The sequence below is a fragment of the Pleurodeles waltl genome, chromosome 5 (assembly GCF_031143425.1).
Source record: "Pleurodeles waltl isolate 20211129_DDA chromosome 5, aPleWal1.hap1.20221129, whole genome shotgun sequence".
NCBI classification, from domain to species: domain Eukaryota; kingdom Metazoa; phylum Chordata; class Amphibia; order Caudata; family Salamandridae; genus Pleurodeles; species Pleurodeles waltl.
The window spans coordinates 1,168,295,402-1,168,320,567 of record NC_090444.1 but is presented as its reverse complement, the minus strand read 5'-3'; the positions used below and the strand labels follow the sequence as shown (position 1 = coordinate 1,168,320,567).

The 25,166-nt window shown below is 44.9% G+C and overlaps 1 protein-coding gene and 1 pseudogene across 3 annotated transcripts in view; one reads left to right on the top strand and one right to left on the bottom strand.

Annotated features, from left to right (window-relative positions):
* TBC1D32 (TBC1 domain family member 32) overlaps positions 1-25,166 on the top strand; it is an 804,546-nt gene that overhangs the window by 757,686 nt on the left and 21,694 nt on the right. The window lies entirely within an intron of this gene.
* On the bottom strand, positions 4,867-6,150 carry LOC138297366 (serine/threonine-protein phosphatase 2A 55 kDa regulatory subunit B alpha isoform pseudogene; annotated as a pseudogene).

Below are 25,166 nucleotides of genomic sequence, written 5' to 3'. Positions count from 1 at the left end.
CTGTCCTGTGGGTGGCGGGGTAACACACCCCTTCCAAGGCCTCAAAAGGGGCAAAAGGCAGACTGCTGGCGAGCAGGTGCCAAGATGCCCAAGGATCTGGCCGTAGCTCGAGAGTCCTTGAACCGCTCAAGTGCCAAGTCTGCCTTTTCTCCAAAAAGGCGTGAGCCATCGAAGAGCATGTCCATCAGGTTTCCAGCAAGTCGGTCATGTCCAAACCACACCTAATTGTGAACTTGGCTGCATCTCTCCTATTTTGACGGTTTGAGTGAGAATTTCCCGTGCATCCTCTGGGTCCTGGGGCAGCATAAAGTATGGGAAAAACAGCCCAATAGACATGTGGTGTTTACAGACCGCAGTGCCAGGCTGGAGGAAGAAAACATCTTCTCCCCAAATTGGTCCAGCCTCTTGGATTCCATATCCAGGTGAACGGAAGGGAAGGCACTATGGGAAGTGGAGGCTTGGACCACCAAGCTCTCTGGGGTGAGATGTTGGGTGAGGAATCTATGGTCAGGAGGAGCTGGTCAGTGGCGGCAGCCAATTGTCCTATTTACAGGAGCCCCTGTGCTGGGTTTGGACCACGTCCCCAGCAGGACATCAGTAAGGGCTTTGTTGAAGGGTAACATCGGCTCCAATGTTGAAGCCCCCGGCTGAAGCCCCTCTGTCAGGATGTTAGTTCTGACCGGCACCGTAGGCAACTCTAGGTCCAGTACCTCGGCTTCTCTATGCACCACCATGGCATAGGAAGCTCCCTCTTATGTAGCCACAGAAGGAGGTGAGAGCATACCAGTATCTGGAGAAGTATCCATTCTACTGACTTCCCCTAGATCCTCATACCACTCCTGCTCCAGTCGATATTCTGAAGGGTCCTGAGACCCCTCCCATTTCTCACATGTGCCTGGCTGTTTGAAATAAGCCTCAGGCTCTGATCTGGGCCTTGTCAGCGCTGTCAAAGTCAGAATCAGCAACGTACAAGTTTGTTCCGGCTCTGGATCATCTGGGATGAGGATGGAGCTCGCACCGCCAGTGGGCGCAGGCAGTGGGTGGAGCATAGACGTCGGGACTGACGCTGGAGGAGGCCGACTGTGTGGAACTGTGGTCGATCCTGATCTGATATCAGATCCCGGGGTTCCCAACGCCGCCTAGGCCAACGCTGCCGGCGTCGAATCCAGTGGTGCCCCTGCAGACCCCGCGTGGCCCGAAGACCCACCAGCGAGGGCAGCTCGCTCAAATACGAGGCGCATGGCTTTGTAAAACTCTTTAAATTGAGTGGGGGTCGCTCCGGCTCCCAGATAGTGGGGAGACACAAGGTCAGCCCTGGCATCGGCTCCGCGGAACGTTGACGTTTACGAGTTGCCTCATCGGCTGACGGTGTCGCAAAGTCAAAGTCCACTTGACTTCTTCTTCTTTTTGTGCCTCTTCGTCGAGTGCCCGGAGGACCTCGAATGAGAAGAAGAGGACTTGGGGCTCCTGGAGCGGTCTTGCGACTTCCTCGAGCGGGACCATGACCTCCTATGAGTCACGCCTACTGACGTGGACTGCCGGTCTGCCATGAGCTTCAGAGAGCACTCTCTCAAAGCTTTCGGGGCCATGGCCTGGCAGTCGCTAAACAACTTTTAGTCGTGGTCTCTGTTGAGGCACCAGACACATACCTGATGGGGGCTCGTAACCGACATGGCGCGATGGCAGGTGCCACACATCTTAAACCCCATCTTCCTCAAAGACATCTCGCACAGACGAAAACATCTTTGACAAAAAGGTCGAAAAATGCCTGAAAAAAGGGTAGCTTGATCCCGTACCTGCGCTTAACCGGCGTTTAAGGAAAAGAACTGACGTACGCGCGCTGGGGTGGTGCCTTTATAGGTGACCGTGACATCACAGGCAGCTGCAACAACGCTGACGACACCTCGCAGAGCTGAACGATGCACGCAAATATGAACGACACCACCTGATGGCACGCACAGGGTATTGCTCAGCAAATATTCAGGATTCTAAGCTGACACCAGGGAATTCAAAGGTAAAGAATCTGCAGCTAGATAAAGTCTACCGGATAATGTGTTACCGAAGGTAAGTAACTTATTCTTCATAAGAGTGTTTAGAGATGTTCAGGAGGCCTTAATGCATATTATAAAAGCAGGGTTGGATTACTCTGAATCTATTACTAGAGGTATAGGCACCTCTGTTTCTCTCTTGGCCACTATGCCTGGTTAAATTACACTCGTTTTTCATCTAATGTACATAACATTTTCATGGGAATGCCGTTTGACAGACAGGGCCCAAAAGCAGATGCTGCGCTGGAACATTTCAAGTGAAGAAAAGCAACTTGAGGTCATAGGGTCTTCTGGTTCCCCAGGAAGAATTCCACATTTTTCAGAAATGTATAGGATTTGCAAAGGTACTTTAATATTGACAGTGGGAATCTTATCAACAACCACAAAACCCACTTCTGCACCAATTTAGAGGCCGAGGATGAGGTCGCCAGCCACAACAACCAACCTCTTTGCCCTCCAGATCGTTTTCTGTCCCACCAGGAAAAACCATCCAGCTTGCCAGTGATAAGGCATGTGACTCCTATGAAAGGCCATTTTCCTTTCTTTCTACCAGCCTGAAAAAAGCAACAACAGACAAATGGATCCTTCTGGTGGTCGAAAGAGGGTGTTCCCTATCTTTCAACAGGACCCTTTCTGATCGGTGGACCCCCCACCTTCAGTTGTTACCCTCGCAGGATCATCTACTCATTCTTCAGCAGGATATGGCACCCCTGCTATAGGAGAGAGCACGTGACTTGGTGCCAGGGCAGGAAATTGGGCAAATGTGCTGTTCTTGGTACTTCCTGATTCCCAAAAAGGACAACATTCTTTCTCCAATCGCTGATCACTGGATCTCTAATTTTTTTGTCCACAAGGAAAGGTTCAAGATGCTCGCTAGGTCAGGTTTTGTTTTCCCTCAATGAAGAGGATTGGATGGCATCTCTCAACTTCAAAGACATATACTTTCTTGTGCTGATCCTAAAAGCACACAGGAAGTACTTGCGTTTTGTGGTGGGGTCCCACTCACTACCAATTTGCATGCTTCAGTTTGGGCTAGCATCAGCACCTTGAATCTTCCTCAAGGTGATGGCAGTGGTAGTGGCATATCTCATAAGATGGAATTGTGTTGTGCCCATATTTGAACAATTGGTCCCTAAAGGCCCAGACTCAACAGAGATCGTTATCATGACCTACACGCAACAGTATTCTTACTGTTCCAGTTGGCTTTTTACATCAGAAAATAAAAAGCTCACCTGGAGCTCACACAGTCTTTCCTGTTTTTAAGGCTAAGACAGGACACTTATCCCTTTGACCTTTTCCTCCCACCCCAGTGGATCTGAGACATTCAGGTTATGATTCTGATGTTTCAGGCAGGTTCTCCTATTCCAGGTCTTAACATCTTACTCCTGGTCTGTTGGCTTCTTGCATCCTCTTTATCATTTTTGTACACTTGCATGTGAGGGCTCTTGAGTGGTGCCTCAGTTAGCAGTAGTTCTAATATGAGGGAAATCTGTTGGAAACCATTTTAATATCTCTGAATGCAGCAGCGAGCCTACTGTGAGGAACACCTGTTGAAGGGGAGATCCTTCTGTCCTTCTCCATCTGTGACCCCAGTGGTGACAGATGCATCCATCTTTGGGTGGGAAGCTCATGTGGAACAATTCGAGATCAGGAGCCCCGGCTTCTTTGAATGTTGAGGAAGTTACACCAGGATTCTTCATAAGATATTGTTATTGACCTGAATTGGCTAAGATGGGTGTGGTACACAGGCTTCCTGTACCTCTCCTGTAGTCCCCTACTCCTTCCATTCAGGGGGGCCTTCAGTCTCAATCGGAGGCTACGTATTAACATCCTAAACCTCCAGATCCTTCTCCTACATACCTGGAGGTTGAACAGGTACAGTTAGCTGCCACCTGTAGTGGTCAGTGTCATTCTTTAACCTGTTGCCCTTCAACTAAATCAGTTTATTCTGGAAGGTGGAACAGGTTTATAGCCTGGCGTAAGGAAGAAAACAACAACCCTTTGAAACCTCTTTATCTGAGATTCTTCATTTTGCACTTAGTTCACCTGGCATGGCTGTACAGTAGGCACGGTAAAGGGTTACAGTGCGGTCTTGTCATTTTTCCTTTACATTCTGGATCAACTGTTCCTCTTTTAATCACTCATTGTTTTTAGTTTTTTGAAATAGTTAATTTTTACCTTCCCACTCATTTACTTATGCTTAGAGAGATTTATTGGTTTGTGCCAGACATGGCAAGGAGTGATTATAGTCAGTTGTCATTAAAACATTTGTTCGCAATACAGACCCCCACCGTCTCCAAACTGACCCATTTTGTGTGCTTTCAGCTGGGGCGGTTGGGAGGTTAAGAAAATGAAGGAGTCCAGGAGAGGAAAGCTACAAGTCACAGCGAGGATGAGCTGTGTTTAATTTACAAAAAAGGGCGGCCACAATGAAGTTACACAATTAAATCCCATAGCATGACTGAAGGCTTTCACTGGGTTTGACAGCATCACAATGCAAGGCATTAAAAAAAATGGAGTAAAGCAACGTTGATAGAGTCCAATCTAGTCCATTAGGCAAGATGGTGCAAGTAGTCATTAAATTAAAAAGTGCCCTACCCTTACCTAAATGTCTAGCAGACTGGGAGAACAGCACAGCTGATGGATCATCGGAGCTTTCTCTGTGTACCGATAAAAATGTGTTGTCACATGGCACATTTTTAAACACTGGAAAGGGGTGCCACTATGGACCTCTTCCGGTTTCTTTTACAGGTACAAATTCTAGATTCAGCTATTTCAACAATGCAGGAAATGGACCATCCTGCAAGGAATGCCGCCCTTAATTCACTTTGTCTTGAAATATAATCAAGTTGTTTGTAGTAGCAACACTAATTACGCTTTCCTTGGGATGCCAAGACGTGTGCAGAATCTTCTTGTTAAAGTCTAAACTGTCAAAGCTTATTTCGTTCTTCATCCTTTTGCCACTTGCACAAACTTTATGTGGTTTCAAAACTGTAAGTGGTTTGTTGTTTTCTCGAGATGCTTCCAGGGTAATGTCTTGTTTCGTAATTTTATCAAACATTCTAAAGAAGGTATTGTAGGATCTTGTCATGACACCACCATCTAATCCGTTCCAGCAGCACTCAAACTGTTCAAAGCTGCAGTCATTCCCATTAAGTAAACAAAGTTTACTTCTGAGGTATTCATACAACTGAGTTTCCACAGGCCTGCTCTCCATATTTTAATCCCATATTTTCACTGAAAGTTAATCTCAAATCATCATATATCGACCGCTGTGACTAAATGTAACATCTGATATGGAGGAGATTATTTCGGTGAAAAAGGATCTGTTGCTGGGATCCTCAGGCTCTTCAAAAAATTTCGAGTGCCTGTCGCAGAGTGCTGCTGTCCTCATGTCACATAGTGGAATAGCCCCCTTACTGTGCCTTTAAACAAAGGTTTTACGATGGTGTGGATGAAACTCAGCAGCAGCAGTTACTTCCTTCAGTTCTTCTTTGTTTGCAGGCTTAATATCATCCGCAAATCACCTGCAGACAAATATGATTCATAGTCGCTATTGACTGATACAGAGTTGTATGAGCATTAGCAAATATTCTTCTTGGAATTGCTTCAACCATTGGATCCATGGACCTCAACAAGGGTACATAAAGTGCTGTAACTGGTGAAGGATCCCTGTATCTTCCGTCTTTAGTTCAGATTGTCTCCTTCTGGTCTCTTGTCCTTTTCACTGATTTTCGACAACTTTATTGTTTTGTCGTTTGTTGACAATACAAACTGAGCAGGATTTTCCTGTGGCAACTATATATTTTTGTTTATTTTTTTCTTCAATTTCTAAGCTTTTCAAATACTCGAATTCTGGTTTGTGACTCTGAAAAGTGCTGTAAACATTGTATTCCCCTCTGCTGTGAGACTGAGTTTTGTTCTCTTGCTCCTTCTCGAAATTGACAACTCTACCTCCCTTGTCTCCTGTTGCCAGTAATTCTCCAGAATTATTAAATTCTTCTGTCGAGATAATATCAGCTTATACAACATCATCATGTACCGCCCCTTTAACCTGAGGAAAACACCACTGGATATTGATCCCTCCTCCAGCACCTGTCATGCTGCTGCTGCTGCTGCACAGTGGCCCCCTGCTTGGGATCCTTGGGCCAGGGAGCGCTGGGGTGCAAGGATGCAGGGGGCACTTCCTTAGGAGTGTCTCCTCAGGGTGACTTTTGCTGGGTTGTCCCTCTCTCAGGATGTCTCTCTTTCAAGGTGCTTCCAAAGGGAAAACAGGCAGTCTCTCCTCCCACCCTCCAAAGCTCTTTCCTTGCCATCTCTCTAAGGACGCCCCTCCTAGCTGTCCTACCTTCAGCCACCTAGCTGCAACACCTGTTCCACCACAGCTTTCCAAATGGAGTCCGCTCGCTTCACGGACAATGTCACCACAGTAAGATTTAAATGTATTAACTTTTTTTTAATAGGGACCCTACTTGGGCCCTTGCCAATCTAACTCTCACAACTGTTTCTTATCTGATAGAGACTTCTAGTTGCAGATTCCTTACCTTTGAATTTTCCTCAGGCATCAGACTGGATTCGGAAGATTTTTTGTGAGCAGTACCCTTGCGTGCCGGTCGGTGGCATCGATCAGCTCCGCTTCCGTTGTCTGCGCTGTCCATGCCAGAAAATACATTGCAGTTCCTATATAGGCCCCACCCACGCACACCAAAGTCAGTTATTTTTTTTCTGTGCCAGCCAGCTCTGATCTGAGAGAGAGAGCTACCCCTCAGTAATTTTTTGACTGGTCTTTTTCAACTTTTGGTCATATTCTTTTTGAGGTCACTGCTGATGTGTTGAGGGATGTCACCTAGGAAGATGGGTTTAAAGCCCTGTGGATCCTGACATTAGGGGATGTCCATAACAGATCTGCACCTCATGTGCTTGTGGTGTTTGGATTGCATCCCGAAGTTGTGCTCCATGTGCCGGGCCATGTATTCAAAGGCTTTGAGGGAGTGGCCCCTAAAGGTGAGGCACAAGAAGAAGAGCAAGAATTCGAAGCGTTCTTCGACTTTTCCTCGTCTGTCGACCGTCGTGACGCCATCATTCTAGACCTTGTTCTTCAGAACCTGTGCCTGGGCCAACTTCATGCCTCCCAGGGTTTACGGGAGCCGGAGCAAGCCCTGTCCAATTAAAATAATTTTATAAGGCCATGCATCTCATTCTTAGTCAGCCCAACCCTGCCGGCACTCCTTTGGGCCCAGCAGGGTCGGAGGGAGCCCCATTCGGTTCCACACAGACTGCTTCGGCCTCAGCGCTGATAGGCTCCCAGGGATCCAGTCCTGGTTCCGGAATGGTGCTGGTCATACCCCCTCCACCTTTCCCTGCGCTGGCCTCGATGCTGACACTCCAGCACTGGCGTGCCATCCCCATTGTTATCTCCGACACAGAGCTGGATAGCTGTCGCCCGACGCCGGCTATGGAGGAGTAAGCTTTTTATGCAGTGGTGGTGAGGAGTGTGGCGGAGGTCCTGGACCTTGAGTTGCCCTCAGTGGCCCTCAAGACCAATCATTTCACAGAGGTGCTGCAACCGGGAGCTTCCACCTCCGAACTTCTGCTCCCGTTCAATGATGCCTGGTGGAGAAGTGTGGCTCAATGGTTAGAGCAGCAGACCCTGATGCAGAGGTGTGGCCTGGGACCAGGGTTCAATTCCTGCCTCGGCGGGTCGTGGGCTCAATTTCCTCAGACCTGATAACTCTCGCGTCGGTGCCAATCTAATCATGGGGTCCCACTCTGTAACTCTGGGCAATAGCTTGCTTAATCTCCACAACGGCCCCAACAGCGCTAGGAATGCCTGGCTTCACCTTGGGGGTGCCCAGGAGTGGGCACTTCACAGGGAAAACCAGGAAGGGTTCCACAGCGGTATGTGTAAAAGCGCCAAGATGCCCTCAGGGTAAAAGAGCGCTATACAAGTACGAAGTTTACAGTTTTTGCCTTCAAGGACTTCCTTCTGGGTACCTGGTCAAAACCCAGCATAGGGGATCCTGTGAATAGGACAAATTTCCTTCCGCCATCACCCTGGAGACCCAAGTTTTCTTACCCAACATCCCACCTCAAGAGCTTGGTGGTCCGAGCCTCTGCAACCCATGGGGCGTTCCCTTTTCACTCCTATGGTTAGGGAATCAAAGAGGCTGCATTAATGTGAGAAACAGATGTTTTCATCTGGCAGCCTGGCATTGCAGTCCGTAAACACCAAATGCCTTTTGGGAAGTTATTCCCATGCTCTGTAGGACTCGATCGTGCAAGTGCTGCCGCAGGTCCCACGGGAGGCCTAGGCTGTACTCTTTCAGGCTGTTGCCGATGAGAGAGACGCAGCAAAGGTCACAATCCATTGCAGACCTGACACGACCAACTTGCTAGGCAAAGCATTTTCCATGACAGTATCCATGAGGCGCCACACCTGGCTGAGGATGTCTGGCTTTTCGGGGTATGTCCGAGCTTCGCTATTGGACATGCTATTCGATGGCACCCGTCTCATTGGAGACAAGGCAGATTTGGCGCTCAAGCACTTAAAGGATTCTCGTGCTACGGCTAGGTCTTTCGGAATCGCTGCAGCCTCTCCCACCCCTCGATCTGCTTTTTGCCCCTTTCGTGGCTATGAAAGGAGTTTCCAACTGCACCAATTCCTGGCCAGGCACTGTGTCGCACATCCTGGCCAGCTTCTTTGTGGCCAAGGGAGCGGGACCCACCACGCTTATGGCTCAGGTGACCAGCGGTCTGTCAAGTCCGCTTCCCCCAACCCCTCTGCAGCAGCAGACTCTGCATCATCCTAGTCTGCCCCTTTTGCCATTGTGGACACCCAGTTGGTGGCAGGATTCACCATCACCTGCCCCACTGGCAATCCATTGGGCAGGTGGGTTTTGCAGATCGTCGCTCCCCTTTCAAGACTACCCCTCCTTCAATGCCACTTTTTTACGACCAGATGATGGACGATCATTTATTCCTTCTCTATGTGGAAGTTGTAGCTCTCTTGGCCAAGGGAGCCATAGAGAGGGTTCCAATACCCGATGTAGGCCCTGGTTGCTACTTTCACTAATTGTTTGTTTCAAAAAAGGACAAGGGTCTTTGCTGTATTGTACATCTGCAAGCCCTCAATGTCCTATTCGAGAAGGAGAAGTTGAAAATGCTCACATTGTCTGCCCTGGAATCAGGAGACTGGATGGTAGCACTGGACTTGCAGGACGCTTATTTCCACATCCCTGCCCTGCCTGCTCACAGGTGTTACTTGCAGTTCATGGTAGGCAATGAGCACTTTCAGTTTACCATGCTTCCCTTTGGCCTTACCAGAACCCCTCTGGTGTTCACCAAGGTGATGGCGGTGGATGCAGTTCATCCGTGGAGGTCAGGGGTATCAGTCTTCCCCTATCTCTATGACTGACTGTTGAAGGCAGGCTCACCCCAGGCTGTAGTCTTCCACCTCTAGACTACAGCGAACCTCCTGCATTCGCTAGGGTTCACTGTAAACATGCAGAAGTCACAGACACTCCCTTTCATTGGAGCTGTTGAGAACACTCAGGCTATGATACCAATGTTCAGCCTCTTTCCTGGATTTCAGTGAGTCTAAGGCTGCTGGGCCTCAAGGCCTCCTGCATCCTGCTGGTGAGACATGGCAGATGGCATATGCGGGCTCTGCAGTGGGACCCGAAGTTCCATTGGGCACAGCATCAGGGGAATCTCTCCGATATGGTCCAGTTCATTGAGGGAACTGTGAATGATGTGCAGTGGTCGTTAACAAACCTTGACTGGGCCAAAAGCAGATCCCTCTCCCTTCCTCAACCAGCTCTGTCACTTCTTTGATGGGGCGGCAATCTGGGAGAGGTGGAGAGCAGAGAAATCTGGTCTCTAACAGAAGTGGGACTCCACCTCAAGATGCTGGAGCTCCATGCGATCTGACTGGCATTGAAAGCCTTTCTACCTTCTATCAAGGGAAAGATAGTGCAGGTATTCACGGACAACACCACCAGCATGTGGTACTGCAATAAGTAGGGCAGGGTGGGGTTGTGGACCCTCTGTCAAGAGGCTCTGCACCTCTGGACGTGGCTGGAACAGCAGGGCATATCCTTGGTGGTTCAACATCTTGCAGGCTCTCTGTATGCCAGAGCAGACAAACTCACCCCAAAACGCCTACCGGATGACAAATGGCATCTCCATCCGGAGGTGGCACAAGATCTCTTTCAGCAGTGGGAACAGACTTCGTTAGATCTGTTCACCTCCACAGAGAACGCTCAATGTCAGCAGTATTGTGTGTTGGAGTTTCCAAGGCAGCACTCGCTCGGGGAGGCTTTTTGTCACAAGTGGAATTCAGGCCTCTTGTATGCCTTTCTGCCCATATCACTCCTGACCAGTGCTCTCAAGAAGATCAGGAATGACTGGACCCAAGTAATCCTTATAACTCTGGACTGAGCATGGAGAGTCTGGTATCCCCAGCTGCTGAGCATATCTATTAGTCCTTCGCAGTCAAGCTTCCCTCCACCAAAACGGTATGCGCCTGTCGGTAGAAATTTGTGGAATGGTGCACAGGCAAGTCTGTTGATCCTCTTTCTGATGTCCTTCTTTCACTTTCCCACCAGGGCTTTGGTCACTCTTAAAGGCTATTAACTGCTATTTCTGCTTTCTTGCAGTCGCCTAATCAACCCTCCTTGTTCCATCTTCCTATTGTACATAGGTTTCTCAAAGGTTTTACTCATCTCTTCCCTGCATCCCCATTCACTATGCCCCAGTGGGATCTTAATTTGATTCTGACCTTTCTGATGTGCGCTCCTTTCGAGCCACTTCACAAATGTCCCCTCAGGCTTCTCACATTGAAAGCAGCCTTCCTTGTGGCAGTTACATCTGCCCGCAGAGTGAGTGAGCTGCAGACCTTATTGTCTAAGCTGCCTGTGATGGGGCCTCACCCGGCATACCAGAGAGAAGGACCGATGATGCCCCAAGCTCGCCCGACAGGTATCCCGGGGCACGGCAGAGAGCAGCAGGTCAGAATGTAAACCCGTGCGTCTGGACGCTGGGAAGTGTGACCGAAGTGCACAAAGGTGCACGGAGTGGTGAAAAAAGCGAGGAGCTGGGAGCTTAGAGGACAAGATGAGAGGAGACAAGAACCCGGAGAATGAATGAGAGGAGAGGCTGAAACGAGGAGGACACCACAGGTGCCTGGGAAGGAGAACACAGGAGACGGCATGAACGAAGGAGCAGTCCAAGGACGTCCGCCGGTCGAGAGGGGAGAAGGCCAAGATTTCCGTCACGTCCCAGGAGGGACATGGCTTGCCCTGGTACGGAACCACTTAACGCGGTTCAGTGTGGGGCTGTCACTTGGGGAAGCAGGAGGGAATCAGTGGTGACTGGGCGGGGGAGTGAGAAGGGGCACCGCAGAGAGCATCCTGAAAGTAATACCTGCAGTATAAAAATTTCTTGGGGAGCACAGGTTTGAGAAACCCCATTCTTAGCACAAGACGCACGAGACGTGAATCACTTAAACCTGACTCCTCCCCTATGCACGGTTACCCTCCTCTCTCCCTGTCCCAGAACCCCTACAATGCCTTTTGTTTTTTCCTCTTCCGAGATCACCGGAGACTGCGCGGAAGAGAAAAGAAACTGGGAAAGAAAGGAACAAGAACAAGGCATTAAAGGAAGCGAAAAGAAGACCAACATACACATCATGACAAAAAGCAAAAACATATTATAAACCCCTAAATGAGAAATCATTAAAGAGAATAAAGAAATGATAAAAACCCAATATTGGTTTTGTCTACATTCATTATATACCAAGAAAAAGGAGGGTATCCTTATACAACCCGTCTACCTCGCTACACTAAACTACCTCTCCATTTATACTAACTAAGTAGTGTTTCGTATTAGGACCTCTTTTGTGCCAAAAGTGGTCACGCCTTTTCATGCAGGTCATTCTATCACCTTGCCTACTTTTTATGCACCCTCGCATTCTTCTAAAGAAGAGGAGAGACTCCACCACCTGGAAACAAAAAGAGCGTTGACATTCTATCTTGATCGTACAAAAGAGTTCCGGGTAGATAACCAACTCTTCTTGGGATATGTGGGTGTGAAGACTGGTCGGGCTGTGCAGACACAACCAGTCTTGTTGGGTCATTCTCTGCATCAAGATCTGCTATGCACTTGCCGAAAAACAACCCCATGCAGACTTGAGACCCCATTCCACCAGAGCTAAAGCTGCTACTACTGAGTTTGCACAAAGAGTTCTTGTCCTGGACCTCTTGTAGGCAGTGACGTGGGCATCTTTGCACACGTTTACTAAATAGTGCTGTCTGGAGAGTCAATAGATATGGACACTTTGCCCATTCGGTCCTGCATGACTTTCTCATTTGAAATTGGTTCGCAGACCCACCTCAGGGGATGGCATCGTTTGAGTATCTATTCAAAGGTGTAAGGAATTTGCTGTTAGTACTCTCTATCAGATGGACAAGTTAATTACCTTTGGGAACGCATTATCTGGTAGAGACTATATCCAGCTGCAGGTTCCTTACCGACCCATCCATCCTCCCCGCTCTGGAAACAGATTTCTAGGGGCAGGGACTTCACTTTTGCAAGGTCCTAGTGTTGACACACCCGTGGTCAGTGTTCTTCATGGCTCCGCACTTCTACTGTGGAAAGTCGTGAAAAGAAACAGAGGTCGGCATGTCTGGGTGGCACACGTGTGTGAACCACAATGTAATTTCTGGTGCAGACGATGACAAACGTGGAGCTGATCGATGCCACTTGCCAGCGTGCAGGGGTACTGCTCATGAAAACTCTTCCTGATCACGTCTGACACCTGGGGGGAGTTCAAAGTAAGGAATCTGCAGTTAGATATAGGGCCTGATTACAACTTTGGAGGAGGTGTTAATCCGTCCCAAATGTGACGGATATACCACCAGCCGTATTACAAGTTCCATAGGATATAATGGACTCGTAATACGGCTGGTGGTATATCCGTCACTTTTGGGACGGATTAACACCTTCCTCCAAAGTTGTAATCAGGCCCATAGTCTCTACCAGATAAGGTGTAAGGGAAGGTAAGTAAATTGTCAATTATTACTTCAGTAGATTATAAGCCCTACACAACCTTCTTCCAGGCAAACTAAAATTTAGGACAAAAGTTTTCTTTCTTCTCAAGGTGGTTTCATCTTTTAATTTGGGTTAATGACTTGCTCTTTCTACCTTTTATGCTTCTTCACACCTTTCTAGGGCAATCAGTTTTTATATCAAAAGAACAAATACATCAGTATTGATAACTGGCTGCAGAAAAGGTAAACCAATTCAAAACTAACAATATCACAACAGACAATTCTTTGCATCCAGAGTTGTTATCCATTGGCCAAGAAAGACTCTCTGTAAGATACCATAGCAGATGCTTCTACCACAGCTCTTATCAGGAATGTTCATGTTACAGATACATGTCAGGAAAGGACTGGCCCTCCATCACACCTTTGCCAGATATTGTCTGGATTGTGAAGTACGTCTGAACCTGCATTTTGCAAGATTTTTAAGTCTGGCCATTTTTTCAAACCATCTGCCTAGGGTGGAATTGTTTTGGATTGTGTTCACAGGTGAGGAATCTGCAGGTGGAAGTATCCATCACAAGAAAAAGTTTCTATCTTTAATAACAATTATTTCTGATGGGTACTTCTGGCTCCAGATTTCTCACCTTTTTAATATCCCGGGTATCAGTCTGAATCTGGAATCTTCAGTAGCTCTCCCATGTCTGTGGGGGAGATGCCGGCTCCATCACAAGACCACAGTCGTCGCCCTGTGACATCACTGGAGCCATAAAGCACCTCTATCATCACGCTGAAATTGGTTCCCTTTCAAGTGCACCACTGATGTGATCCAGAGCTCAATTTTCTTCAGGAGTGCTATTGTTATTTGACAATTTCCCAATAGTTATAAATTTTTAGGTGAAGTTTTCTTCGGACCACAAGGGTCAGATGTTCATCACCAACCCTCATACCATCTGTCTCTGGTGCCTGGGATATGACCATGACATCAACACCTGAGACTCCTGTCAAAAAAGGTATCTCAAGACACTTCAGGAATGAGAAGCCAGGATGTTTCTGACCAGAGCATGGGATGAACACTGGGGACAAAAATCTCAACCAAGATCCAAATCACCATCTGAAGAATGGTCATGTGTCCACAAAAATAGTAATAATAACAATAATAATAATAATATTCCAAGCTTGACTTCTCTGCACTGTGAAAAAAGTCACGTGCATCTCAACCTCAGAAGGCACAGAAAAACCTAAACATGAACTGCTGTTGATGTGCATGTCTAGTGCTTTACAGGCACCACTGATGTCACAGGGATCCTATGTCTGACATAGACATGGAGATAGTGCTGCATATTGGCGCCTATGAGCAATGCTAAAAATGTTCAGATCCAGTTTTAATGACCAGGGATATTTACAGGTGAGGAAGCTACAGTTAGAGTAATCACCAGAAAGACAGTTACTGAAGGCAAGTAACTTTTTCATTAGGTTTTTGTCAGGCTAGCCTAAATAGAGAAAATAACAAAATTATTTGAGCCATTTCAAGAGATTTTTCGATTTGGTGAAGAGACTAGAGCCTCCAAATTTAGAGAAAATGAAAAACCGTGAAGGAAACTTCGATATGAAGTACCATATACAAGATGGATTTTCCCAACAGCTATCCCTCTGGTGGAGAGTATTCATCCAGTAGTTTCTACCCCAAAATTAGTTTCTGTAAGAAACTGGAGGATTCTCCAAGCTCTAAATGAGACCTTTCCCTCACTGATCATAACATTGTGTGCCTTGTCTGTTTTGAATTGTTCAGAACCAGCGTAATTTGTAAGGACTAGGCCAAGCTTCCCCTAGTAGCTCGTGAGCTACTGGTAGCCCTTGAGCCTCTAGTAAGTAGCTCTCCTATGTGCAGCCCAGCCTACTAAATTGATAACTTTTATTTGGTGAATTAATATAAGTATAACACAATTAAAAAGCATTTATTTGTGAAGAAAATGTAGTATTTTCAAACCTCTTAAGCTAATTGTTTGGAGAAAAGTGGTTGTATTTCCAAAATATAATTAAATGTTATATTTGAGTGCTATATAATTTGGCCTTGGGAAGACATGTGGCTAATATGACTTACCTTTGCACCAGCTGCATTGCTGCTGTGGTTGTTGTCTATTGCCTACATAGGGAATCACATTCACAATGATGTGTTCACTGCTGTTAATCTTGCATATGGTGACCATTAATGTAATCTTATCTGATGCAGTCACTATTATAATTAGAACAGTAAAGATATTAGTAGCTCACAATGATTTCCTTTGAACATAAGTAGGTTTTATTACAAAAAAGGTTAGACACCCCTAGACTAGGTTGTTTGGATGGGTTTCAACTACAGACCAGAAAGATTATTGTAGAGTTACTTTTGTTGTCCCAAAGAGGTTGAAATGACATCCTGTGCCATCTCAACTGATTTTACTTAGCAGGCCAAGCTCTTACTTTTAAAGACGTTTGAAGATGTTGCACCAGTAGCACTTGCTGTGCCAGACTCAAATCAAATCAAATCAAATTAGCTTTATTCGATTTTTTTTTAAGTCTTAAAAGCACAGATAAAATAATATTTAAAAAGAAAACAACAGGTTTCATATAGCTAAAATAGAAAATCTACCTCTCAGTCATTGTTAAAATGTATTGACTTCCTATGTCTAAAAATGGATCATAAAAATGTAGACATGATATTACAGATATATATGGTTGGTAGAGACTGTAAAAAAACACATAAATGGATCAACATTGCACTAGGTCCATAGATCTCAATAATGGCAGCAAGAATGTCTTTCTTGGCAAATTATACAGTGTACAGAATGAAACTGTATGAAAAGTACTTTGCTCCGTAGCCTTGTCGCACGGGCATTTAGCCATAGGCCTCAACCAGTCATTTGTGGTTGGAAAGCTTACCAAATGGTAAAAAAGGTCTAGCCTAAACCTGGTTAAAACAAATCGATGCAGTTCATTGCTCACCTCCCTTAATTATAGTTGCATGAGAATGAGGTTAGGATCAACTGATTTTTAACAACACTTGGCTTGCGCAATTCAACAGATAGGCTTAGTTTGTTCTTCTAAGACAAACTCTTTTTTCAGGGTTTTTTTTGTTCAGCTCGTAGAATTTCTGGTTTATATTAATACTCTTGATGCCCCATATCCTAACCATTGTATTTTTCCTGCATGGGAGCTGTGCCAGAATTACTTTTAAGGGGTATTACTATTTTCCTCTAATTTAATTAGTGAGTTTAGGCAGTCTGAAGGTTACGCTGTGAGTAAGAGCAACCACAGTGTTGATGTGAGGTGTCACTTGGTGCCCAATATTCAAAGGTGGGTTTGCTAATCGGTATGTATTTTTGCACACTGGCTGGTTTGCAGCTCCCTCTTTTTTGCGATGTGATTGCAAAATTAATCATTCACATTGCAAAATGAAAATTCGATAAGAGTAGCAAAAACATCTGCGGCATTCATTTTTTATGACACAGGGGTCCTTTTGGGTTCCATTTAAATGTCTGTAAATGCAGAAGTCAGACTGGCCTTCAATCGACAAAGACTGTTATTAAAAAGAATGTGGCTGGCATTCAGTGAATAGCTTTTTTTTTTGTTAATTCTTTTTATTAGATTTTTGCATATACAACAATGACAAACAAACTCCATGAAGTACACTGAAGAGATTATTGATATATGTCCATCTACCTGTGGCACCATGATCTGCATTTGCTTGTCCATAAACATACTGCACAGAGATCAGTGGAAATAACTTGATCCCTGATGTTTAATCACTGCTGCTAGTGGATAGAACCTGGAACTCGCACGTGCATCATGGGAAATGGCTCTGAGGACAGCGTGCTGTGGTCCCTCGAATTGCCTTGTGCACTTCCCTGATGAGAGCACCGATCCATAAAGCAGAAACTGCCTCTTGAGGACAGCTTCCATTTACGAGCGTTTTATGATCACTCTTTGGGTCTCAGTAACTGATCAGTGATTTTAAATTGCTGTTGCAAACCCTTGATGCATTTCACACAGACACGCAGAGCAGAGTGATGCTCATTACATGCCCCTTTGTTGAGCACGTCGATCTGGGTTTGCTGAAGACACTTTGAGAGTCAGATAGACTTTTCCTGTTCACATTGTGTCTTTGGTACATTTCGAGTTGGTCTTTGACTTTTGCAAAGCCTATGATTTTGCATATCGCAAAAGGGCTTTATTTATTGGTTCCTAGATTCTCACAAGCCCTAAGCAATCTGACCCACAGAGACAAGTTGGTTTCTTCAGGAAATCCTTGGTTCACCCTTATCACTTTGGCTCACGCAACAAAGCTTTCCTCAAAGAAAGTGTCTTGTGTCTTGTGTTTTTTTGTGTGCAACAGCTGGCCAAACAAAATAGTAAAGCTAATAATAACAAAAAGGTCTACACCAATTTATATAAAAAGAAAGAAATGTAATAAAACTAGCCAATTTTTTCAGTAGGGAAAATGGATAAAAATTAGGTTAAGAGACAATGGTAAAAATGAAGAGTAAATCGACTACTAATGGGTTGGATACAATGAAGAAGGCATCAGGGATGTAAAAATTACTGATGCAGGCATATTACACTGAATCCTCTCTTATACAGTTTGCTTTTGCCGCCTGTCAGTGACTGAAAATGTGATGAGCATGCATCAAGAGAGCTTAAGTGCAGGCCAGAGAGCAAGCCTGTAGGTTAGGAGGATCAGATGGTGAGGTGTTACCAGGTTGGTATGTGATATCCACACATTACAGGAAGGAGGGACAGGGAGCTCGTGTACTGTGGCATGCGGATTCTGGCTGACAGGAAGATGATGTTTATGCTCCCAGCCCACTAGATGCCTACAGTTTCAATTGAGCGTCCCCAGGACAACAGTGTGTTCAAGTTGTCATGATCAAAGGGAGGCTGAAGACAGCCTGGAGCGGAACCACCAAGGAACCATCCAAGTTTTGTAGCGAGTAATACATTTGCCAGTGCTATATACTGTTGGTGATAGTTAACTTTTTCAAATCACGGTGAAGCCAGCTCCTCCAGATTTCGGTAAACTGAAACCACATGAATTATCCGTCCAGGCTTCAGACTGGTCCATACCACCTTTCCCCGGCAATGTCCCTCCTGCACCTTCCAGTGGCACCATGTGCCTTCAGCTGTCTGTGGACAAGATAGCACTATTATTTCTTGTTTTTCTTGTCACATCAACGTGGCCTGGAGCTCGCTCTGTGTCCCACGGACAAAATTCTTCAGCACTGTCTTTATTGACTATGTTGAACGTATCCGGATTTAAACCCTGTCACAAAGACTGCAAAGATGATGCTTTTGTGAATACTATCAAATCTGTATGTTGTGTCTAGGATCATAACCTGATGCTTCAGCCTGGGATTCCTACAGTTCCATGTGGCCTGATGCCATCAGGGAACAGGAGGCCAAGTTATTTCTGCCTAACTCCTGCAGAGAGATGCCAAAGCGATCTCCCTTCCTTCCAGGTAGGTAAACTATTAGGGAATCACCATCATCAGAACATATCATTTATTTAAACAATGAAAAACGTTTAAAATTACAACCAGCCCTCCATAGAGGGTGGTCTATAATAATAAACGCATGAAGGTCATCAATAACAATATTCTCCCATCTTAAAAAAAATTCATAGATATATTAAATAGGTCATTACATGCAAAAATGAATTCCTAGGTAAAATAAAATCACGTAAATCATTCCCTTTAAGTTGCTAAATATAAGAAATCTGAACAAGTGATAGAAAACGTTCAGAGGAGAAACTGGAAAAGGAAATTCAATGCTGCCTGTGCAGACCGTCCTGCGTTTTTGAAATAGTGGTCTTATGTTTGCTGGTGCGCTGTCTCAAACGGTGGACAAACAAAATGGCCAAGAGAGACGTCCTCAATGCCCTTTCTACATAATGGCATAATTAATCAATATCATCCCCTATATTCGAAGGTCCTCTGAGATTTGCCAGAGGATTTTACATTTAAATAGAAATGACTTAGATTTGCTTCTAAATTAGCTTACAAATAGAACTAAGGAAAACCTAATATAGCAATCTGGGTGATAATCTCTTCCTCACCCGGCAATGCTTCATATAAGATTAAAAACACTTCCCTAATGCAGCTGCTTTCAAACAATGTTTTAAACATCCTGATGACCTAGAATCCATTACCTACGTCCCCGGAAAATCTAACAACCTCAGTGTTCTACAACCCAGATGGGAAAAGTTAAATATATCTTTCAAATCCCCTTCTAGCTCTACAGATGTAAGGTTACACAAAGTGTCAATCGATGTCTTGGACAGTGAGAAAGGTATGTTATGATCTGTATGTGGACCTTATAAGAAATACTCATTATAACTAGGTCTAAACAAATGGCTTGAAAAGACAACCCCTCTTGCTTTACTAAAACACTCTTCCGCAATTTCCACACAAGTTGGTTTAAAACTGCATAATACTAGGCATTTTATTGGAATTCAGGGCTTTTATGATGGACTATATGCGCCAACTTCTAATTGAAGGATGCTTTGCCAACATACCTTTTCCAATGTAATTTACCTTTTTCCTGATGGATGCTTGAAACTGCAGATTCCTCACCATGCAAATATTCCCCAGGTTCGAGGCTGGATCTGGACATTTTAAAGCAGTACACCTGCGTACCAGTAGGCGTTACTGTTTGGCTGTGCACCAGCGTCACGTCATTCTGCTCCAGAACTGACAAATAAAGCTGCATACAAGCACCATATATGAGTGCTGATGTCAGTTCCTTAAGATACGGTTTTGGAGCTACTCCCAGATCTTTTTAGGACTCTTTCTATTTAAAGAAAATGTTCAAGGGAAAATGTCACCTTATAAGACAACAGGGTTCCAACTGTGTATGGACTGTCATAAGCAGATGTCTGTGACAGACCATCACAAATTATGTCTGTAGTGCCTGGGGTCGGAGCAAGATTCCTGACTATTTTGCCCAGATTAATGCAAAGGCCACACAGGACTGTGAGGCACAGCTGTCTGTTGCCAAACAGCGAAAGACTCCTCACAATAACCAGTCAAAAGGAAGGTCCCATTCCAGAAGTCATTCCCCCAGCATATCATTGTCTCAGTGGAAGCCTTCAGGTAAGTTCACAAAAAAGCATAAGAAATTGAAGTGGTAATCTGTTTCTTCCTGCCACACTTGAGCTTCAGAGAAGGCAGGAGGGCTATAACATGCCATCTGATATTGCACTATGAATTTCCAGGTCTGTTGGTGATAACACAGCAAGTGGAGCTATTCAGGGAGACTATGCTGTGCATTTTTGGCACCTTATGGACTTCCTATGGCGTGCCTTTGTACCCCAAGGAACTACAGGAGCCTCCAGTTGGACATCCGCTGGCAGGTCTACCCTTGGCACTGGGTATGTTCCTTGAACACCGCCCCCCTTGCCTCCCCCTCCCCACCTTCGGGTTTCACACTGGCTTCAGTGCTGACTTCAATCCCGGCACCAAGCACTTGAATGGGTTCCCTTCACTTCAAAGCTGGTGCTAACAGCATCAATGTCAGATGAAGACTTGCAGCCCATTATGCTTTGTGATTGCAAAATAAATCCACCTCTACATTGAAAGAGGGTGCACCTAGTTCCATTTGGAGCTCAACTGGCCAACAGCCCTTCAGATACCTTGCCCTTGCCAGATGGTAAGGCTCAGACACATGTATCCATAGGCTCTGCCACTCTGGAGGTGGCTGGAGCAGCAGGGTATTTTCCTGATCGCAAACTACCTAGTAGGGTCCCTGAATGCCAGCACAGATAAACTAAGCAAGTTGGTATCTGGTAGATTACTAGTGGAGCTACATTCCAATGTGGTGTAGAGCATCTTCTAACAATGCCGAAAACCCTGGCTAGATCTTTTTAAAATTAACAATTCACAGATTGCCCACCCAAACCTGTGCAATCTACACCTACATTCACATATATTGAGTGGTTGCAACTGACTGAGTTTCATCTGCCACATGAATCGGTACGTGTCTTTCTTGCTGCCTCACGCCCTTCCAGAAATCCATTTATGCCAGGCACTGGGACAAATTTGTGGATCAGTGTAACTTTCACAAGACTGACTCTCTTTGAAGCAAAGCTGTTGAATTTTTTTGTATGTTTTGTCTTTTAGCCCAATAAGTGATTTGTTGGCCCTTCTACGTTTGCTGGACCAACCATTCTTATTTAAATTATGTGTTGGGAAGTGTTTCTTAAAGCTCTGGTTCATAAGTTTTCACCCAAGCCTTTTGCGATGGGACCGGAATTCGGTTCTCATTTCCTTATTTGTAATGTATTTGAGCTGATGCATAGCTGCCCTTTGCGCCCACTGACTTTCAAAACAGTCTTTCTCATAGCAATAACTTCAGGTTGTTATGTGCGTGAACTACAAGCTCTGTCTGTTCATCCACCATACACAACCTTTTTCCCAGACCAGTTGGTGTTGTGGACTAGGGTGGCATTGCTGCCGAAGTTTGTGACACCTTTTCATGTTTGACAACCCATCACCTGTCAAGCCTTCTTTGTTCCGCCTCACTGCTAAAAGGAGGAGGAAAGTCTTCACTGCTAGGACCCCAAAAGAGCTTTAAGCTTTTACATCAATTGTACCAAGGACCACTTGGTGTACAAGCAGCTATTTGTGGGGATCTATAGGGCAAAGAAGGGTAAGAAGGTACACTGTTTGTTAAGACAACATCCTCGCTGCTAGAAGCTTCATTTGATGCTCTCGTAGAGCTTTCGGCCGAAGTTGCTGACAGGAGTCTCACTCGTCGGAGTCATGGTGCTCACCCTGGCACCACATGCAAACCAAACGGGGGCCCGTAGCTGACATTTGGTGTCCACAGGACCCACAACATTTCAACCCCAAAGTCTATGATGTTGTTTATGTATAATAGGAACCCAGGCTGCCCTGAGTGCACACAACTGACTTGCCTCCTAATTTACTATTGCCAATGTTCTCTGTACTAAAGTGAAATGGTTTTGTAAGTTAAGAAATACACGTTTTAAATTTTGAAGAGACCTCACAATATTATCACACCTGTATAGCAAGATGGCTTTGAAAATGAAGGTGTTCCTAAAATTAAGTGCTGCAGGACAACATAGTTACTTCCTTTCTTTTGTCAATTAACATTTAAATAAAGACTTGCCTGTGTATTAATTTTTTTTTAAATGTTAATCCTGAGTCGAGTGAACGGCTGTCGAGTGCTGCTGTTGATCAGGGGGCCGCTTGTAAAGGTCAAGAGGGCTGCATGCAGCCCCAGGGCCATACTTTGACCACCACTGCTCTAAGTGGAGTATTTGATTATTTGCTAGTATGCCAAAGAGCATTTAGGTGATGTTCACAAAATGGAATTGTGAGGTATTACACCTTCAATGGAGGGTACAGATTTGCTCCCTCTTCAGAGAGTTAGATTTTCTTACTTGTGAAATTATGGAATTATACCAGTATCCCTTATAGGGAACTGAAATGTTATTATCAGCTCTTTGGGAGTGTCAGTATATTGTTTTTTCTCTTTTCAAATAGATTTCTTATAAGGATTCTAAAACACTTAAGGTGTTTGTTTACTACATCCTTTTTGTACTGTCAAATAAGTTAACTGTAGATCTGCACTGATTGAGGTGTATCTTTACTTTTACCTATGGTATGGTAATATCAGTTCTTCTAATTTTGGTAGATTTGATACGTTATAAGTCATAAAGTATATTCTTGAGGACTTTAAGAGTTCATTAAGGGTTCATATTAGATACTCATCACAGTTTACGTATTTTCTACACTTTAGTGTAGTTTAGTATCTTCATAGAGAAAAAGAGGTACCCCTGAAAAGGGTAAAACCCTTCAGAAAATAAGGAAGTCTTGAATGCATGTGCAAAAGCGTAGAACAACTTCTAAAGAGTCCATATAATAATTAGTCTACACAAGAGACTGAACAGAATCTACAAAGAGACACATCTCTATGAAGACCCATTATTAACTGACATAAGTCAGGAAAATAAATAATAGTGTTCAAAGACCATGTCGACGCCATACATGGTTTCGGGTACTCTACCAAGTCCCCTTTTCCCCTTTTACAGACTTGCTGTTTAAGAGGTAAACAATAAAATATATATATATCTGTGTGTGTGTGTGTGTGTATATATATATTAGTACTACATAGGTGTTTGTTTGTTTCACTCCTATGTCAGTAGAAATATATATTGAGAATATCTTTTAAATGTTTTTGTTATATCTGCTACTTTCCCTGGGGGAAAAATATATTTCTATGCCAAATGTTTACTATTGTTGCCTTCAGCTTCTTTTTAAAGTGGGCACTTGTATGTTTTCTCTGCAAGAGATAAACATTTTCTGTGTGTCTTAAAATAAAGGTCTGGTTAGGATATACCTATACATGTTAAGAGGTTGTGTTGAATGGCATGTTATGCTTCTCCGTGTTCCAACAGGGTAGAATATGTAATTTCAGTCTGCATACAAGAACAAGTAGATTTATGTTTACTAGCTTATTTGGTAATACTGTCCTACAGTCATGGGTAGTGTTTCTTACCTAGGTTTCCTTTGTCTTTATGATGATATTGTTGTCGTCCTTTCCACAGTATTGACAAGGTGTTCGTTCCTGTGTTCACATCCCATTAAGGGAGCAAGTAGCTTAATATTCAATTTTGTTAGCTCGCCTCTAACACCTATTGGTCATATTAACATGGATTTTCTTTATTCCACGATTTTGATTGTTTATGACTCCTTATCAGTGGTTCCTCCCAGTAGTCTTATGTCGTGAATTATGTTAGGGCTCACCTACATTCTTATGAATGGCAGTCTTTTTTCATTATTCTAGACTGGTTTTGCTCCAAGAACATATTTTTAATGGTATCAATAATGAGTGATGCTCTCTACATGTTACTAATGTTTTTATAACTTTTTACTACTGTGCTCTTTTACACAGTTTTTACTAACAAGGATGTTCTTCCTCATAAGCTATTATTACGAGTGAATAGTCTATTTCTCCTGTACTAAACCAGTTGTCTTATAGATAGAAGACTTTCAATGTTTGTTAGGTCGCTCCTGACAATTGACTTACTAACATGGATGAACTTATTTCCATGCCCTCATGCTTTATGGTTTTATTTACCTGTGGTTAATTCCACAGGCTTCAAATGTTGTAGAGTATATGTGATAGGGACTTCTAGCTGCAGATTCCTTACCTTTAAATTCCCTGGTGTCAGCTTTGAATCAGGAACCTTTTTGCTGAGCATTACCCTGCGCGTGCCGTCGGGTGGTGTTCGGATCCACGAACGGCATTTGGCTCTGCGTAGCGTCATCAGCATCATTGGAGCTGTCTGTGACGTCACAGTCACCTATAAAGCCACCACCCCGGCGTGCATATGACAGTTCTTTTCCTTATGCACCGGTTAAGCGCAGGTCCAGGCTCGAGCTATCCTCTGCCTTTTTTGGCTGGCTTTTTTCGACCCTATGGTCGAAGCATTTTTTCGTCTGTGCGAGATGTCCTCGAGGAAGACGGGGTTCAAGTCGTGTGCCACATACCATTGCGACATGTTGGTGATGGAACCCCACCAGGTATGTCTCTGGTGCCTCAACAGAGACCACGACTCGAAGTCGTGTTCCGACTGCCGGGCCAAGGCCCTGAAAGCTTTAAGAGAGTGGTCTTTGAAGCTCATACAACGAGGCATCATGGGAATGTCGACCTTCCGAGCGCGGTTCCGCCGAGCCGATGCCAGGGCCGACTGCGCGTCTTTCCCTCTATCCAGGAGCCGGAGAAACCCTCGCTCAATTTAAAGAATTTTATAAAGCCATGCGCCTCATATTTCAGCGGTCTGCCCCCGCTGGTGGGTCTTCGGACCCTGCGGGGTCAGCAGGTGCCCTATCTAGTTCGATGCCGGCAGCTTCAGCCTCAGCACCGTTGGGGACACCGGGATCCTTTATCGGATCCGGACCGATGCCAGATCCACACAATCCGCCACCTCCGGCATAGGTCCCGATGTCGACACTCCCCCCACCGCCGGCACCCGCAGGTGGTCTGTAAACACCTCAGCCTATTGGGCCGCTTT